The 12,566-nt window shown below is 34.7% G+C and overlaps 1 non-coding gene across 1 annotated transcript; it reads right to left on the minus strand.

Moving 5' to 3' along the window:
* Nucleotides 1–862: 862 nt before the first annotated feature.
* LOC112625626 lies at nucleotides 863–933 on the minus strand. Its single transcript, XR_003119707.1, has one exon. It is a non-coding gene; the product is annotated as a small nucleolar RNA SNORD65 (small nucleolar RNA).
* Nucleotides 934–12,566: the final 11,633 nt, after the last annotated feature.

A 12,566-nucleotide genomic window follows, 5' to 3' on the forward strand; every position in this document is an offset into this window, starting at 1 on the left:
CATTCACTATGTCCTGTCTTTATAATATTTTAAAATATGTTTTTAATTGACAACATAAAATTGTTTTTATAGTTATGGCATACAACATGATGTTTTAAAATATGTATATGATGTGAAATTAATAATTTGTTAACATAATTAAAATGTTATCTCACATACATTTTTATAATTAAAACACTTCAAATCTACTCTTCTAGCAATTTTCAAGTATACAACATATTATTATTAACTATAGCCACTATACTCTATAGATCTCTTAAAATTATTGCTCATATCTAACCGAAATTTTGTATCCTCTGACCAAAGTCTGCCCAAACTCCCCTGACCCCAGACTCTGGTAACTACCACTCTACTTGTTGCTTCTGAGTTCCACTTTTTAAATTCTGTATATAAGTAAAATCATGCTGTATTTGTCTTTTGGTTGCTGGCTGACTTCACTCAACATAATGTCATCTATGTTCATCTACAATGCCAGCAATGACAGAATTTCCTTCTTTATGATGCTAAATAGTATTCCATGTGTCTATATACCACATTGTATTTATCCATACTTAGATTCTTCGATTCACTCATCCATTAATAGACACTAAGGTTAATTCCGTATCTTGGCCATTTTAAATAATGCTGCAATGAACAGAGGGGTGCAGATATCTCTTTGACGTACTGATTTCATTTCCTTTGACTATATTCCCAGATGTAGAATTGTTGATTCATAATGGTAGTTCTATTTTTATTTTTCAACAGTCCTCTGTGCTGTTTTATGAAATAGCTGTACTAATTTACATTTTCACCAACAATGTGCAAGTGTTTCCTTTTCTCCAGATAATTGCCAACACTTAATATCTTTAGTCCTTTTATTTTTTCTCAGAAAACCATGTTTGCCACTAAACAATTTGCAGGTAACCTCAGCTATTTGGAGTGATCTCATTATTTGACCTTCAGTCTTCTTCTTCTTCTTTTTTCTTCTTTTTTTAAGAGCCAGAGTCTTGCTCTGTTGCCAGACTGAAGTGCAGTGGTGCTCACTGCAACCTCCGCCTCCAAGGTTCAAGCAATTTCTCCTGCCTCAGCCTCCCAAGTAGCTGGGATTACAGGCACGTGCCACCACGCCCGGCTAATTTTTTGTATTTTAGTAGAGATAGGGTTTCACTATATTGGCCAAGATGGTCTCAATCTCCTGATCCTGTGATCCGCCCACCTTGGCCACTCAAAGTGCTGGGATTACAGGCGTGAGCCGCTGCACCCGGCCCGGTCTTTTTTAAAATAGCCATATTAACAGGTGTGAGACCATAATTTATTCTGGCTATAATTTGCATTTCCCCAGTGATCAGTGATGTTGAGCATTTTTTCAAATATCTCTTGGCCATTTACATGTCTTCTTTTGATAGTTGTGCCTATTTTGATTCTTATTTTTAATCAGGTTTTTTTTTTTTTTGCTATTGAGTTATTTGAGTTCCTTACATATTTTGAATAGTAATCCCTTATCAGATGAATCGTTTGCCAATATTTTCCCCCATCTTCTAGGTTGTTTCTTAACTATATTGGTTGTTTTTTATGCTGTGCAGGAGACTTTTATTTTGCTATAATCTCATTTGTGTATTTCGTTTTTGTTGCTTGTGCTTTTGGAGTAATGTCCAAAAATTTATTGCCCAAACCAGTTTTATAAAATGTTCCCTTTACTTTTTTTTCTAGGAGCTTTATAGTTTAGGTTATATTTTTAGTATTTAATCCATTTTGAGGTAATTTTTGTATATGATGTGAGACGGGGTTATATTTCTATTCTTCTGTACGTAGATATGCAGTTTTCCAGCAGCATTTGTGCAAGAGATTGTTCTTTCCCACTTGTATATTCTTGACATCTTTGTTAAAAAATCAATGGGCAGTAAATGCATAAACTCACTTCTATTCTGTTCAACTGGTCTCTGTATCTCTTTTTATGCTAGTACCATGCTTTCTTGCTTACTATAGATTTATGGTACATTTTGAAGTCAGGTATTGCGATACTTCCAGCTTTGTTCATTTTGCTCAAGATTGTTTTGGCTGTTTGAAGTCCTTTTCAGTTCAATAAATCTTTTTTTCATTTCTGTGAAAATACATCTTTGTAGCTTTTAAATATATCTTTTAACTTTAATAGTAATTACACTTGATGTGTTGATTCCTTTGATAGTATGGACAGTTTAACAATATTAATTCTTCCAATGTATGAATAGGGGCCACCATTCTATTTATTTGTGTCTTCTTCAATTTCTTTTATCAGTATTTCATAGTATTCAGTGTACACATCTTTCACCCCCTTGGTTAAATTTATTTCTCTGTGGGCTTTTTTCTTATGACTATTGTAAACGGATTTTTTTTTTTTTATTTTTTAAAGACAGTTCACTGCTGGTGTATAGAAATGCTACTGATGTTTGTACATTGACTTTGTATTCTGCAACTTTAATAAATTGGCTTATTACACTTTAACAGTTTTCTGCTGAAATCTTTAGAGTTTTCTATTTATAAGATCAAGTCATCCGCAAACAAGGTCAATTTAACTTTTTCCTTTCCTATTTGGATGCCTTTTATATCTTTCTCTTGCCTAACTGTTTTGCCAAGGACTCCCAGTACTATGTTAAATAGAAGTGCTGAGAATAAGTCATCCTTGTCTTATTCATGATCTTAGAGAAAAGGTTTTTGACTTCTCACCATTGAGTATGATGTTATCTGTGGGCTTGTCATATATGGCTGTTTTTGTGATAAGATACACTCCTTCTATACCTAAGTTATTGAGAGCTCTTACCATGAAAAAATGTTGAATTGTGTCAAATGCTTTTTCCATATCTGTGGAGCTGATGGATATAATTTTTATGTTTCAATCTGTTGTGGTTTCTCACTTTTATTAATTTGCATCTGTTGGATTATCCTTGCATCCCAGGAATAAATGCTACTTAATCATGGTGAGTGATCCTTTTAATGTGTTGCTTAATTTGATTTACTAGTATTTTGTTGAGAATTGCTGCATCTATTTTTATTAGAGATATTGGCTTGTAATTTCCTTTTTTGTAGTATCTTTGTCTAGTTTTGGTATTAGGATAATGATAGGCTAAGAATAAAAGAGAGAAGACACAAATAAATAAAATTATAAATCAAAGCAAAGCTATTACAACTGAAATTACAGAAGTACAAAAGATTATAAGAGTCTAATATGAACAATTATACACTAAAGTTTGGATAACTTGGAAGAAATAGATAAATTCCTGGGAACATACAAACTACCAAGACTGAATTATGCAGACAGAGAAGATCTGAACAGAGCAGTAACGAGTAAGAAAATAGAATCAGTAACAAAAAGCCTCCCATCAAAGAAAAGCCCAAAACCTTCATGTTGAATTCTACCAAACATTTAGAGAAGAACTAATACTATGCCTTCTCAAAGTCTTCCAAAACATTGTAGAGGAGAGAGTAATAAAAGCTTATTTTATCTTTATTATTTTTTTTGCAGTCAGCTTGCTTATATATTCGGAATTTTGTGTCCAAATTCATAAAGTATGTTGATGTGCATTTTATTTTTCTTATCATTCCTTTGGTATTTCTATCAATGTAATGTTGACTTCATACAAGACTTGCAAAGTCCTCTCTCATTTATGGAAGAAATTATGTGTGATGGTTATTTTTTCTTCTTTAAATGTATCTTAAGTATTTTCCTGTAAAATTATCTGGGCCTGAAACTCTGTATTTTGTAAGTTTTCTATTTGGTAGATTTCTACTCTGGAATGCTTTTAACTCTAAATTCAAGACTATTTATGTTATCTAGATTTTCTTATGAGTTTCAGTAGTCTCTTTTCTTCTAAGAATGGTTACATTTCATCTCAGTTTTCAAATGTGTGGCATAGGGTTGTTTGTGGTATTCCACTTTAACTCTTTTAATGATTTTGGAATCAGTAGTAGTATTCCTTACTTTCTGATATTGGTCATTTCTCTATTCTGGTTTCTAGATCTTTTCTTTACTGTCTTTTTAGTCTAAAAAGCAAACAAAAAAGTGGTTATGTATTACTTGAGCGTATATTTTATGTTTATTTAAAAAAATAAATAATTTTTTTTAAATGACCTAGGAAAAACTATTAGAAATATATAATTATCTAGTGTACAATAATAAATGATGATATAGCAAAGTAGTGTAGCTTTTCTGAGTAGCTTTTAAAATGCTTTCTGAGTGTGTGCTTTCATTTTCTACAAAGTGCTTTATATTTTGTTATACAATGAAACACCAACAGCTCAGCAGTACCAATAAGAAGAGAAAATTACAAACTTTAAGGTGTGAGCTCACAGGAGTATTGCCGGAATCTGAAACTCCATGAAATGATAACAAAAACTTTCAATTCAATTTGTCTTTTTCTGAAACACCAAAGTTATACAATAAGCTGAAATAGGTTTAGTACAAACTATACATGGGATTGCATTCTAACTGACTACTTAGAAAATTAAAATATAGTCATTATGAGAAATAAATCAATTTTGTCAAAACTGAGTATGCAATTAATTGTGAGCCAAAATAATAAAATATAGAAATACAAAAAAGGCATCACTTCCTAATTAGTTGCAATGGTGGCAGTGGAGACTATACTTCACGTGGTTTCCCTCCAGAAACCTCACCAGCTTCTCTTGGTAAGGATCTGAGAAAGATCTCTTAATAGTGCTGACAAGGAATGGGGAAAAAAATATCCATTATGAAGCTCCTAAGATATTTCTTTAACACATGCTTACTGTCCAGGAGGGAAGACATCACCAAAGAACAATACTAAAAATTTATCCCCAGTGGGAAGACATGTGCTTCTCACTTCAACACCTTCAGCCTTTCTGCCTCACCTAAGGAAGAAAAAAAATCAAAACAAAAGAACAAAACATAGTCAACAGGGGAGAGAGGGCTAAAGAAACTGACAAGGAATGTTTGGCCAGAGAAGGGAGTAGAGATAACAATAACAACAATAATTAATTAATTAATATTTTAAAAAATCTACCCAGAGGACAAGAAACACTTGTAAAGGCCACATTCCCAAAACACAGCTCCAGTTAGAGACTGAGATTTAATTAGAGGATTACAGAGCATGTCCCTTTCTAAGCTCCACCAACACTCTAACAAAAGCCAGTTTAATTACACTGGATTACAGAAGAAATAGCTGTAAGGCAAAGACTCCATCTAACAAGCAGTACAAAAGGAAGCCTCAAAGGCAAGACTGGAGACAAAAACAGGCACACAAGCAAAATTTAAATTCTCTCCTAACTACAGCTACAGTAAACATAAAAAACAGTCCACACTTAGCCAGATTAACTTATATAAGTCCTTACACTAGGGACATATTTACCAGGATTCGTATTACCTGATACGATGTGTCCAGCTGACAACAGAAAATTACAAGGCATACCAAAGGCAAAAAGAAAAAAAAAAGAATAGAAAAGAAAAGCATGCTGAATAGACAAGCAATCATTAAGATCAGAATAGAAAAATACAGATTTCATATTTATCAGAAAAGATATTTAAATGATTGTACTCAATATATTAAGAGCTCTAATGGAAAACTTGTTTTTTGTTATTAAGCTATCTAATGGAATTTTTTTTTTTACATTAATGTCAGCGGAGAGATAAGACCGATAAAGAAAAAAAAATCAAAAGAAAATCCTGAAATCAAAACTACTGAAATGGAAATTAAGAATGCTCTTAATAAGCTTGCTATGGTTTGAATATTTGTGTTCCCTTTACCATCAGGTTTGAAATTTCATTACCAATGCGACAGTATTTAAGAGGTGGGCCATTAGTGGGTGATGACTCCATGAGGGCACCTGCTCATGAATGAGATTAGTAACCAAGAAGGGCTGAAGAGATCTTGCTGGGTCCTTTCTGCCCTTTCACCCTTCTGCCATGTAAAGAAACAGAGTTCATCCTCCCTGGAGGATGCAGCCACAAGGTGCCATCTTTGAGGGGAAGAATTGGCCCTTACTAGACGTCGAACCTGCTAGTGCCTTGATCTTGAAATTCCAGCCTCCAGATTTGTGTGAGAAACAAATTTCTATTCTTCACACATTACCCAGTCTCAAGTATTTTGTTACAACCGCAGCAAAGGACTAAGACAAAGCTCATGAAGACTTTCAAGAAAACTGAGGAAATGACTAGTGAGCTTGAAGATAGGTTAATATAACCTGTAACTCAAAGGGAACCAAAGAATGAAGACACAGATCAGGACGTCCAAGAAATATGGAATGATATCAAAAGTTATATCCATAATTAAACAGCAGGAAAAGAAAAGAACAAGAATAAGGCAAGATAAATATTTGAAACAATAAGACTGAGAATTTTCCAAAATTAATATGATACATCAAATCACACATCCAGGATGCTCAGAGAACGCCAAACAAGATGAATATGAAATACACACGTACACACAGACACACAGACACACACACACACACACACACACACACAAACACATACATGTATCTAAGCATAACATCATCAAGCTGCCAAAAAAAAAAATACAGGGGGAAAATCTTATAGAAAGTTGGGTACATCTTAACTATACAGAAGCAAGGATGAGAATGACAACGAACCTGTCATCAGAAATCATACAACCAAATAGAGTGGAGTAACGTTTTTAAGTGTTGAAAGAAAAAAACTGCCAACTTAGAATAACATATCTAGCAAAATTATCCTTCAAAAGTGAAGAAGAAATAAAGGCTTTTTCAGAAGAACAACTGAAGGAATTCATTACTGGAAGATCTACACTGTAAAAAATATTAAAAGAAATTCTTTAGATTAAATAAAGTAATATACATGAGAAACTTGGATGGATGTGCAATTTTTTAAAAGTTTTTCTTATCTTAATTGATCAAAAAGATAATTATTGACAGCAATGATAGCAACAATAATCAATTCATCATTGCTCAGGGATGTCAGATAAATGGCAGTAAAATCCTCATGCCTGTAATCCCAGCACTTTGGGAGGCCGAGACGGGTGGATCACCTGAGGTCAGGAGCTCATGACCAGCATGGCCAACAACGTGAAACCCCATCTCTAGTAAAAATACAAAAATTAGCCAGGCATGGTGGTGGGTGCCTATAATCCCAGCTACTCAGGAGGCTGAGGCAGGAGAATTGTTTGAACCCGGGAGGCGGAGGTTGCAGTGAGCTGAGATCAGGCCACTGCACTCCAGCCTGAGTGACAGAACTAGACTCTGTCTCAAAATAAATAAATAAATGGCAGTAAAATCACAAGAAATAAGACAGACATACTGGTAATACTACGTTATGAGGTATCCAATACAGTCGTGTGTGTGTGTGTGTGTGTGTGTGTGTGTGTGTGTGTGTATGTATTTTTTTTTGAGATGGAGTGTCACTCTGTTGCCCAGGCTGGAGTGCAGTGGCGCAATCTTGGCTCACTGCAACTTCTGCCTCCCAGATTCAAGCGATTCTCCTGCCTCAGTCTCCTGAGTAGCTGGGACTACAGACCTGTGTCACCATGCCCAGCTATTTTTTTGTATTTTTAGTAGAGACGGGGTTTCACCGTGTTAGCCAGAATGGTCTTGATCTCCTGACATCGTGATCCGCCCACCTTGGTCTCCCAAGGTGTTGGGATTACAGGCGTGAGCCACCTCTCCTGCCTGGCTCATAAGTTTTTATTTGACATTGTACTTAGATTATGTAAACATATATGTTGTAAACCCTAGGGCAACCATTTAAAACGTTTGCGTTAAGTATAAATTACATGCTGACAGAGAATAAAATTAACTAGTATAACATGCTCAATTAAAACCAGAGAAAATAGAAAAAGAGGAGAGAAAAGAAAGAACAAATGTAATGATGATTGAAATTAATGTATAGCTTTCATATATCCTGGAACTATTTTGAATTAATACAAATTTATATATCAGAAAAATGTTTATTCTCAATAGATTAAATAATAATTAAATAATTTTAGTGCTAAATTGAAGTTGTTTAAATAAAAATGCTTCATATTGTTTAAAAATAATGTTTTGTAAAATAAGGATTATCCCTACAAATAAGGATGTTTATAAAGTTAACAACCAAATTTAACAAATTCATTTAAATATGATTTAAGAAAAACATGCTAAATACCTACAGGCCTGAGTGAGTCAGATCTAGACGTAGATGGGTCTAGAAATCATATTTTAATCAGTCCTATATGTAAACACTGTTAGGATTTCCAAGCCATTGTCGTATTTAGAGACACACATCAATTAAAAGTTAGCACATAACAGAATGCAACTTGCTGGAACAGACTATGACATTGATAGAATTATATTTTTTGCTAACACTTAACATTGCTTACTTCTGTTTTGTGTTTTTTTTAGACAGTGTCTCCCTCTGTCACCCAAGCTGGAGTGCAGTGGCATAAGCATGGCTCACTGCAGCCTCTCCCTCTTGGGCTCAAGGGATCCTCCTGCCTCGGCCTATGTACCTGGGACTACAGGCATGTACCACCATGTCTGGCTAATTTTCTATTTTTCATAAAGATGGGGTGTCACTATGTTGCACAGGCTGGTCTCAAACTCTTGGGCTCAAACAGTCCTCTCACTTCCTCCTCCCAAAGTGCTAGGACACGAATGAGCCACTGTGCCTTTCTTATTGTTTATTTTTAACTTTTTTGTTTTCCTTAAAATGATTTGTTGAAACCTACTCAATGGAAGTCTCTGAGAACTGTACAACCCGAAAGCCTGAGGGAGGTGGTCAATTCTTCCTCATCCAACTTTGTCAAGCATAACCTCTCAATTGATAGAGAAACTATTGAGGCTTTGCCTTCATGCCTCGGAAAGAAGCAAAGGAGAAATCATGCTCATCTAGCATTTAGTTGGAGAGAAAAATACAGTATTAATGTTTAACTTCTTCTCAGAAGAGAGATGGATGCTTTAATTCAAGGCAAGGGGCAGCAACGTTAACTCAATGGGAGCTAGGAAGCATTAGAAGGAAGAAATATATGATATCCATACAAATAATGAAGGGCATGTGGTTCTACTCTTCTACATTTCAGCAGGTCTGAATAATTTCTTACAGCTATTCCTGCCACAGGAGCCATTAGATTCAGAAAGCAGTATGAAAACAGAAAATAGTAAACTATTGATTCATAAGCCACTTTCTCAAACCTCGAGTTTTTTTTTTTTTTTTTAAACATTCACTTGGTAACCTATTTAAATCCTTGTCTGTCTTCAAAATGTGTGACAACAGAAAGCAAATGTGGTCTACCAGTCAACCTTAATTAACATTCTTTGAGGTCAGATACAAAAATATTGATATGGTTATCATCAGTATATTGATATAGTATTTTTGTATTGATATATTGACATAGTATCTCTGTATTGATATGTTTATATCACATCTCTTTAAAGATGGTAGAGCGAAGCCGTGGTGATGAGGATATGCAATTTGATCCCAATTCTGAAAAAGTTCATTCTGTCTTCTGTCTTACCATTCATTGCCCTATTGTATAATAATGGAGCAAAAGATCAATTCTTAAAATTCTCTTGCTTTTGTATAAACATTAGAACATAAGTGACAAACCTGCAAATAAAATATTTTTTAAAAAAACTGACAGAGATTAGTTTATTACTGATTATATTATTCTTTATTAAAATGTGAGTATAATTTTAAATCTAAGTCAAATTACTTCATGTGAATATCTACATAACTGTAACAGACATAATATTTTAAAAATATAAGCTTCCTGGACACGTAGACTCTCCCAAGACTAAACCAGAAATAAGTAAAAAAAATAAATAAATAAAATAAAAATAAGCTAACCACAGTGCCTAACAGCCCTGTAGCTTTATAAGGAAGATTAAGAACAAAGACACAACTACAAAACAATCACTAGGTCATGCATCTTGGCCTGGATTTTCTCATTTAGCTATCAGGAGAGCATGACAACTATGTAGTCACTCTTCTACCTCTATAAGCAACTTTAGAAATAAAGGAGACAAAACTTTATGTGAAGTGTACAGTAGTCCTCTCTAATCCACAGTTTCACTTTCTGGGTTTTCAGTTACCTAAGGTCAACCACAGTTCGAAACTGTTAAATGGAAAGTTCCAAAAGTAAACAATTCATAAACTTTAAATTGAGCAATGTTCTGAGCAGTATGAGGAAATCTCACTCAGTCCCGCACAGGACATGAATTCTCCCTTTGTCCAGCATCCCCACTCTACCTGCCCATTAGCCACTCAGTAGCCCTCTTGGTTATCAGATCCGCTGTCCCAGAATCACAGCACTTGAGTTAAAGGAACGCATATTTTACCTACTAACATCCCCAAAGCCCAAGAGTAGTGATAATGGCAATTGAGATATGACAAAGAGAAACTATACAGTGCTCATTTAGGTGAAAAGGTGAAAGCTCTCAACTTAATAAGAAAAAAAGGAAAAATGTATACTGAGCTTGCTAAAATTTACCCTAAGAACACATCTGTCCATGAAATTGTGAAGAAGAAAAAATTTGTGCTAGATCTGCTGTCGCACCTCAAACTGCAAAAGTTATGGCCGCAGAGCATGTTACATGCTCAGTTAAAAAGGCTTCAAATTTGTGGTGAAAGACATGAATGGAAGTGTATTCTGATATAAGGCAGTCAGGTTCATTCTACCATCCCAAGTAGCACCACTCAAAAGGGGTTTGGGAACATATTTCAAATGGAGAAGGAAAGACTATTCTACCAGTTTTTATTTCTGTTGCCTATTTTCCCAATCAGATGCTTTACTATTTTTATTTATTTTATCAATGAGATAATTTTTTAATATATTTATTAGAGACAAGGTCTACCTATTGTCCAGGCTAGAGTGCAGTGGCACAATCATAACTCACCTTAAACTCGAACTCCTGGATTTAAGCAGAGATAATATTTTAAGATTAATTCATGTAAGACAAATTAAGTTGGCATAAAGTATACCCATTTTAGATTTTTTATAAGTACAGACATGCATCATATAATGATGTCTCTGTCAAATATGCACTGTATATACATCTATTTTGCCATAATAAGAGCTACTCTGTAGAGGTGTACCATATTTTAGTCTTTTATGCTGTATTTTTACTGTACTTTTTCTGTGTTTAGATATGTTTAGATACTGAATCTGAATGCTGTCAATTAAACCACGATGTCTTCCACTCACAAATTTAATGCCTTTTCCATCTTAACTAAGCACTTATAATGCACTATGGCTGTAACTTTCACCTTTTTACTTAGGGGAAACACTTTATAACTTCTCTTTGTTATATCTTTTTTGCCAGCATCGCTACTCTTGTGTTTGGGCTTCTAAGTGGCTAATCAGAAAGGAGCTTCTGCAGCCTGGAACCTCTGGAGGAAGGTATGATTCATGTTCCAGGACAGAGCTGGACAACATGAGATTTCATCACTCTACTGAGCATGGTACACAATTGATTAATTATGAATTGTTTACTTATGGAAATTTTTATTTAACATCTTCAGACCACAGTTAACTACAGGTAACTGAAACAGTAAAAAGTGAAATCACGGTTAGGAGAAACAACTGTAGAGCAAAAGATTGCTGATTCCCCATAACTATAAAAGGATAATCTCGCAATTAAATTGTAGCAACAGAAAGTTTATTATGGCACCCTTGTTGCAACAGTAAAAATTTGGAAGCAAATATGGTCTCCACGATAGAGAGGTTGATTATATTTTACTACGCAGTTATTGGCAAGGTATAAAGAAAAATTTTTAAAGCTGTAAAATGTTTTCTATAGGTATCTATTGTTTAAATGATAATATGTAGTGTGTATACATTGTTTTTGTCTGGAAATAGTCTGGGGAACAGTTATGTGGAAGAAAGACTTGGATGGAGAAGAGCTCTTTAGGTAAATACAGCTCTAAATTTTCTAAGTTTTGAAATGAAAAGGAGCACCTGGACATAAATTGTATTATTTTTCTGTTTCTGCATTAAAAATTACCACAGATTTAATTATGTCTTTAACAGCTTTTCCCACAATATAGAATAACCAAATTACTGTTTGACAGAATAACTAGGAGGTATTATACACTAGGCAGCAAGAATCTTGGGGCCCTCTTGGATTTTTGCTTAGCACAAAATTTTGATCTCTTTGTTTCTCTCTCTCCCTGTCTCTCTTTGACTGATAAAATTAAAAAACAGGCAAATATGACTCTCCAAGTCATATTTACTAGAAATATATACAAGGGATAAAAATGTATTTGTTAATGCTAAGTATTGTTTGTATATATGCACGCACACACATAAACACACTGAAGGTCCCTATGGATAAACAAAAAGGTTTAGGCCAGGGGCGGTGGTTCACACCCGTAATCCCAGCACTTTGGAAGGCTGAGGTGGGCGGATTACCTGAGGCCGGGAGTTCAAGACCAGCATGACCAACAGGGAGAAACCCCGTCTCTACTAAAACTACAAAGCATCTCTAATCTCAGCTACTTGGGAGGCTGAGGCAGGAGAATCACTTGAACCTGGGAGGCAGAGGTTGCAGGGAGCCAAGATCATGCCACTGGACTCCAGCCTGGCAACAGAGCAAGACCCCCTCTCAAAAAAAAAAAAAAAAAGAAGGTT

The sequence above is a fragment of the Theropithecus gelada genome, chromosome 5 (assembly GCF_003255815.1).
Source record: "Theropithecus gelada isolate Dixy chromosome 5, Tgel_1.0, whole genome shotgun sequence".
Classification (NCBI taxonomy): Eukaryota; Metazoa; Chordata; class Mammalia; order Primates; family Cercopithecidae; genus Theropithecus; species Theropithecus gelada.